Source organism: Ochlerotatus camptorhynchus, unplaced genomic scaffold, assembly GCF_037179485.1.
Source record: "Ochlerotatus camptorhynchus isolate MF236.1 unplaced genomic scaffold, CSIRO-AGI_Acam_v1.1 ptg000313l, whole genome shotgun sequence".
Taxonomy (NCBI): domain Eukaryota; kingdom Metazoa; phylum Arthropoda; class Insecta; order Diptera; family Culicidae; genus Ochlerotatus; species Ochlerotatus camptorhynchus.
This window is the reverse complement of record NW_027040801.1, coordinates 1,938,834-1,945,852: the sequence shown is the minus strand read 5'-3', so window position 1 is coordinate 1,945,852 and position 7,019 is coordinate 1,938,834. Positions and strand designations below refer to the sequence as shown.

At 44.5% G+C, this 7,019-nt stretch overlaps 1 protein-coding gene across 1 annotated transcript in view; it reads left to right on the top strand.

Annotated features, from left to right (window-relative positions):
- Positions 1–471: 471 nt before the first annotated feature.
- The window catches only part of LOC135707484 (alanine aminotransferase 1), a 64,455-nt gene continuing 57,907 nt past the window's right edge, over positions 472–7,019 (top strand). The window contains exon 1 of the mRNA XM_065229326.1: positions 472–554. The gene's annotated coding sequence lies outside the window, so the exon portion shown is untranslated. The remainder of the gene's footprint in view (positions 555–7,019) is intronic.

Here is a 7,019-nt window from a genome sequence, read left to right as displayed (position 1 = left end):
CCCACCTGTCATTTACCATCGTGGCCGCAGCCCACGATGGTAAATGACAGGTGGGCAGGAACTCACAGTCTCCCAGTGTTGGTGAGTTCTTTGCCGTTAATGTTCACGAAAAGTTCACTATTTTGCTATACAGAAATTCAAAACAAAAATTTTTATCTGCGGATTTGAACAGTTTTTGACCTGTTTCATACTACCGGAAGGTGTATGCTGGTCACAAATGCCGTGCCAAACTGATTTCCTACTCAATTAATCAATCTTTGATGTGAAATTCGCTAATAAACACGAGGCGCATTTCTTATAGCAAACATGCCATAAGAAAATGGGCATGGTTCATTTAAGTAAACAAACTAACACTTCTTCCGACTGTTACACCTATGTATTAGCCGTCTCGGCCGCAGCCAACCATGCCGCAGGCCGCAGCACTACAGCGAGTGAAGGAGTCAACCTCTCTTCACTCCTTCGGCTTCAATCTTCAGTCTCGACTGACTCGCGAATCGTTCTAGTTCGGTTTGTTAGAATTTTATGTGTTTTTCCGTGCTTCTGTGAAAGGAAAGGTAGATTTTTTTGAATTTTTGTGTGATAATTTCCCAATGTGCGATGTGCTATTCATAATTTGTGTTAAAAGTAGCCGAAACTAATCCGAAAAGACTGAAATTATTGAGGTCAAAATTAGTGCAACCCGACTGTGATACAAGTATTGGCACCAGAAAATTCCACATCTCCGGATCCAGTCCGGATAATTGGCTAGTTAAAACAATGTCTAAATTCGGAAGTTGGAGGTGACATTATGAAAACGAATCCAATATTTTTTATTCTACGTAAGCACCCAGCACCTAGCACGCAGTTTTGCAAAAGTAGTATCAATAAGAAGTAGCGACTTAAAAGTCTGAGAGGACTCTTGTTATCAGCCTTATCATCGCGTAGAAGATTACGTCTCCAGGCACTCCGAATTGTACGTGCAAAATGTGTAGCAACTGTAAATCATCATCTCGAAAAGCACGATCAGAGGCCCCTGGTGCGATTATGCAATCGAGTAGAAAAAAGCCAGAATCCCTAAATTGTAGTGCGATGCAGTAGAAGTTGAAAAATCGACGAAAAGTGAGAAGATGCACCACACCGTGGGTTGTTGAAGAGAATGCACTTTTTGCGAAGCGACAGGCAATACACAGATGCACCGTTGCTGGTGGCCACTGCACAAATACACTATACTCACACCTTAGTTTCGGTCGGTTAGAACCGGGTGCATGGATGTTATTCAATATAGGTACCTATCCATCCGCAGACGACGACAAAGTAGAAGATTGGCATTTACCCCTTAATTCTTCTGTACACTTGCCAAGTTTGCACCAGAGACAAGCCCCTTATTCCTTTATTTGCTTTCGCTATCTTATCTAAGCATGTAGCATTGCATATTGTTCTTCTCCTAATCAACAAGTCATGCTCGGTCTTGACCTTTTGTGTGCTGTTCTGAATCGCATCCTTAAGTCGATTGTAAACACAAACTTGCATGTTGCTTGACCTATTTTCTTTCCGTTGCTTATTTACCAAGGCGTGCTTTTCTTTCGCTCGCGGTCGCAAACACAACGAGCAGGATGATCAAGGACGCATGGGTGGAAAAGCGTGTCATGAAAATTTCAACACTGAATCAGACGTCGTGGCGCCGTAGGAAAACCGTTTTGTGTTGTTTTGGTTTTCTTTCCCAGAATAAGAAACATATATGGCCTATGTTTATCACAATATATCACTGTTATCAGTGTTGCAGCGATTTACGTAACCGCTTCTGTAAACATTTGCAATTTTGATGGCAACAGATAATAGTGTTTGCACGTTTGTTGAAACGGACAGACACATGATCGCTAATGAAACGAAAAAAAATCTACGCTAACGAGAAGTTTATCCACCTTTTGTAGGATGTTCTACACGGCCGATCAATCTTACCCAGTGACTTAGTAAATTTGTATTGCTAGTAAGTGCTTAGTTTCTATGAAAACTGGGTAATATTTCCGTGAGAAAAAAATAGATTGTAATAAAAATTTACTCAGTTACTGGGTAAGATTGAATGGCCGTGTGCAACGAATCTTTTCCTTTTGTCGATTTACCACTTCAGAAATCCGGTCTGTCTGGTTTGGGTGGATAGAGAGGGTGAAATTTGGCATTAAGAGCGAGTTATTTTTGTTCTCTTATATTTTTCTGACCGTTGTCGCCATGCCTACACATTATTGACGGTCAGTTAAAATCGGAGAAGCAAATTTCGGACGGTAATATTTTAATAGGCCTGGAAAACTTGGCCTCTTGCGGTCATCTTTTAAAACCTCTTGATGATGCTGATTTAAATAAAAATTCACTGTGATGTATGGGAGTTAAATCACCGACAAACCGACATGACACTTAACTCTGAGTAATCCCCGAAAATCGTAAACGGCTGATTGAGATTAAAGAGCCTGGATTTATAAAGAGGTGACATGTCAAAATTGGAACATTCGATTGTCTGTCAAAGTCATAGTTTTTATCATTCCAATCGAGCAGAATACCTGTCAAATGGATAAGATGTCGCCTCTTTATAAATTCAGGCTCTTTAATTGAAATGTGCAGTGATCCGAACTGTCAAAACCATATGATTTTTTTTAACTAGATAAACATAATTTGTCCAGAATAGATCAGACAAGAACCAATTCATAACTTTTACATGCGGGTTCATGGCTTAGCTAAATATTTCCCGCGAACACGGAGCCAGGTGTCAGTAGTGAGCTATATCAATTTTTTTATTGTTTTTGCTATGGTCATTCATGTCGGTTTGTCGGTGGTGAAATCTTAAAATGCTTCTATTTATCAAATACATCTTTAATTATTATTATTTTCTAGGTTTTTTTCGATGATCCTACGGATGATAAAAACTCAAGAACTGTTCAACAGACGTATTATATACGTCGCATACGCATACGTATACGCAGAGGAATGGATTGCACGTTCAACAAAATATTGTTTTTTTTTTTTGCAAGGAGGAAACCTTCCAAAAGGCCGTCATGCCACTGCTTGCTTGTTGGCTGAATGGGCGCACGGTCGCGGTGACACGATGCGTGGGATTCTTACCACAGTAAAACACCTTGCCCGTATTCCCCCGGGACCACTTGTGGTATTACTTCGGAGGGGGCTGTGCATTACGCACCTCACTTTACCTCAGCTTACTGCCGCTTCTAGTTTGCTGATCGTTTCTCCAGTTTGTGAGCCATTTAGCTCTCAGCGTAGTCGCGTTCTACTCGGCAAACCCCTGGCGGTGGATTCAGCCTACGCCGACGGAGAGTTCCCCGGTGATAGAAGATCTCCCGGCTCCGTCTTTCACTGCGCACTGCGCACATTACTGCTGACAGCATTAACGGTGCCCTCCTCTAGACACATTTCTTCGACCACATTCTCCGCGCTAAGGGCGATCATCTCCTCTCGCACAGCATCAAATCTAGGACACTCGAAGACCAAGTGCTCTGGTGATTCTTCAACATTCCCACACTCCGGACAAAAGGGTGACGTTGTGTATCCGAACCGATGCAGGTACTTCCTGAAGCAGCCATGACCAGACAGGAACTGTGTCAAGTGGAAGTTGACTTCTCCATGCTCACCCAGGTTGAAAGAATCTGTATTAGCCTGTGTGTCCATCTACCGTTCTCCGCTGCATCCCACTTCTGCTGCCACTTAGCCATCGACACCGTTCTCACCACTTTTCGTACTTCTCTCCTCATATAGCACTCGTTATCCTCCGCCAGGGTAATGCCGATTGGGATCATACGGGCGATTGCGCATACTGCCTCCGTCGAAATGGTTATGTGCGTACTCACGACTTGCATGGCCATGAGCAGAAACGAACGGCTCAATTTCCTTTGGTTCTGCTTCGTTTCCAGGCTAGACATCCGTACTTTAGTATCGATGAGGACACACTAGCCAGAAGACGCTTCTTGCTGCTGCTTGGACCAGAATTGTTCGGCATGATTCTGGCTATCGCGTTGATGGCCTTCGCCGCCTTATCGCACGCATATTCGACGTGGCTGTTGAAGTTCAGCGGGTCGTCGATCATTACTTCCAGATACTTCAGTACGCACCTCGCAACAATGGCGTGCTCTCCGACGGTGATTTCTGCCCGCTGCACTGTTTTACAGCTACTGACCAAAATCACTTCTTTTTTGTGGTGGGCTATCTGCAGTTTCGCATCTTACATCCAGTAACCTATCGGCAATGGCTTCCCAGCTAGCGCTATTGAATGCATCTCCTCTCCGCTTCTGTTTGGAAGCTTTCTTGGCTCTGTCAACCGCTGTCTGAATTGCATCCACCGTCGATCTCCCTTTCCGGAATCCGCACTACCAATCCGTGTCAGCCTGTTCAAGATGATCTACTCCAAGAGCATTCCGACAGTATTCACCAAGCATATTGGCCTATACGATGCAGAATCCCCTGGCGGTTTTCCGGGCTTCGGCAGCAGCACAAGCTTTTGTACCTTTCACCTGGATCGCCTGGATCGCCGCCTTCAACGCCACGTTGGGAATTCCACCCGGGCCAGGAGCTTTCTTCGGCTTTAACCTCGCCGTATGGTGTTGGTGACCAGGTCGTTGGATAATGCTGTGGGAAAAGTCCCTCCACGATGACTTTCAGCTAGTTTGGGCACATTTCAACCGGCATCGTTGGACCTCTGATCTTCGTTATCGCGACTCAGTATGCATCGGCACAGCTCCTTGAAACTGTTTGACTTGCTCTGTTTTATCTTTCGTTTTAGTGTAGCCCTGGCCGCTCGAAAGACCACCGTGCGCTCCTCTCTGTCTGCTTCAGTTTTTGCTCTCTGAACGCGTCTTCTGGCTAGAAGACAACTAACACGGAGGGTGCTAATTTCCTCGCTCCACCAGTAACCTGGACGCCGCCTGTACGTTGGCTCCAGTATTCTCGGCATAGTTGTGTCACATGCCCATGCTAACGATTCGGTCAACTCGTTCGCGCTTAGGCCCGGGACGCTGCTGTCTACCCATAGTGCTTCGATGAAGGGATCCTTATTGAATGCCTTCCTCTCCCACTTCCGCTCGCTTACTTTCGTGCTTCGCATTTCCACCGGTGTCCGTTCGCCGATACTGTACCGGAAAGCCTGATGGTCACTATGGGTGTACTCTTCGCACACTCTCCACTTCATACTTGCCACTAGCGACGGACTACAAAAAGTGACTTCGATAATGGATTCCCTACCATCTTTGCGAAAGGTGCTGATGGTTCCTAAGTTGGCCAGACTGAAGTTCAACTTTGCCAGAGCTTCCAGCAGGCTACATCTAAAGATTCCATTGATTTTGGCTATCACGAATCCTTCGTATGAGCCCGCCACCACTTGTTGAATGGGATACCTGCCCATGACTTGTATGGCCGCCACTCCTGCTCTATCCACCACCCAGGAAAGGGACTCGATACGGCTCTGCAATGATGGCAACGGCTTACTTTGTTTCCGTTGTCGACTGCCAAAACAGTTGCTGTGCTGTGTTGCAATGATTGAGATTTATTTGGGTTAACTCTATTATGGGTGCACGACGTTAGGCATACGGTCGTTAGGCATACGGACGTTAGGCATACGTACGTTAGGCATACGGACGTTAGGCATAATGTACGATAGGCATAATGGACGTTGGGCATAAAGGACGTTAGGCATAATGGACGTTAGGCATAATCTACCGGATGAATTCCAGAAGGATAATAATGGAGACCGTCTATTGATTGCTGACTTCGGTGACAATAATGAAAGAGCCTTAATTTTTGGAACTCATGAACGACGATCTAAGTAAATATGTATATACGTCACTTATGATATGATAAATAATGGATTCCAAACTGTGCTTATTAAATAAACTATGTTTGTTTAACTTGTATCATTTTTTATTCAACGCTAAGCCTAATTTAAGCATTGTTTACAGGTTTACAGGTTAAGCAGGTTTCTAGAGTTGCACAGCAGCAAGGTATTTTATGCCTAACGTCCATTATGCCTAACGTATATTATGCCTAAAGTCCATTATGCCTAATGACTTTATGCCTAACGTCCATTATGCCTAACGTCCGTATGCCTAACGTATTTATGCCTAATGGGGTACACTCCTCTATTATTGTTGGCCCACCATCACCTTTTTGTACTCTGAGTACCTGAAATTTCATACAGTCTTTTGCAACGTGTCCCTTCTCTCCGCATTTCCTGCACAGCTCAGATCTGTCAGGGCCTTTGTAGTTGCTCGCCTGGTGATCGAAGCCCATGCACTTAAAGCATCTCTCTATTTTCTAAGACACCCGAGGAATACGGACACACTGACCAACCAACGATTCGGCTTGTCTTCAGCAGCTCGTCTGCTTGCCACCATACTCCTTCCCCAACTGAATTGCCATCGGCACGTCTCCCAGGTTGCATTGCACCTTCAGCGCACTTTTCAGCTTGTCTTCCATTGTGATCTCGTACAAATCCCTGCACTCGACCACTGACTCCTGGGATAAAGGGCTCTTACGGTCGCCGTCTCGCAAAGTGATTTTTCGATGAGCTCTTTAAAAGCTGCACTCTTAACCGTAGGGTCCCTTTTCAGCTCAAATGGTATCTCGCCTTTCTGGGTTCGCCTGGTTTTCACAACGTTCTCGCTTAGTTGATTCAACTCCGGATCCTCTCTCACTTTCCGGAGGAGTGCTGCGTAGGAAATTTTGTCCTTCGCCTCAATCAGTGCTGCAAAACCTCGACAATACACGGTAATATTGACAAATCTGCTTTGGTCACTCATTTAAGCTAACAATCATAGTCAAGGCAAACCATGTCAATTGTCAATGACAATGCTGTCAGTGACGAATATGTGTAGATTTTTATATTAACTAAATTTGTAACGAAATTAAATGATTTGAGCAACACGATTACATAGATCTGTTAATGTGAACAAGCATCGAAGTCCTGAACTACTTGGATAACAATAATGTGACGCAGAATGTACGAAATTACACTTTTTGTTACCAAGTGAAGCTTTGTCATTGACGAA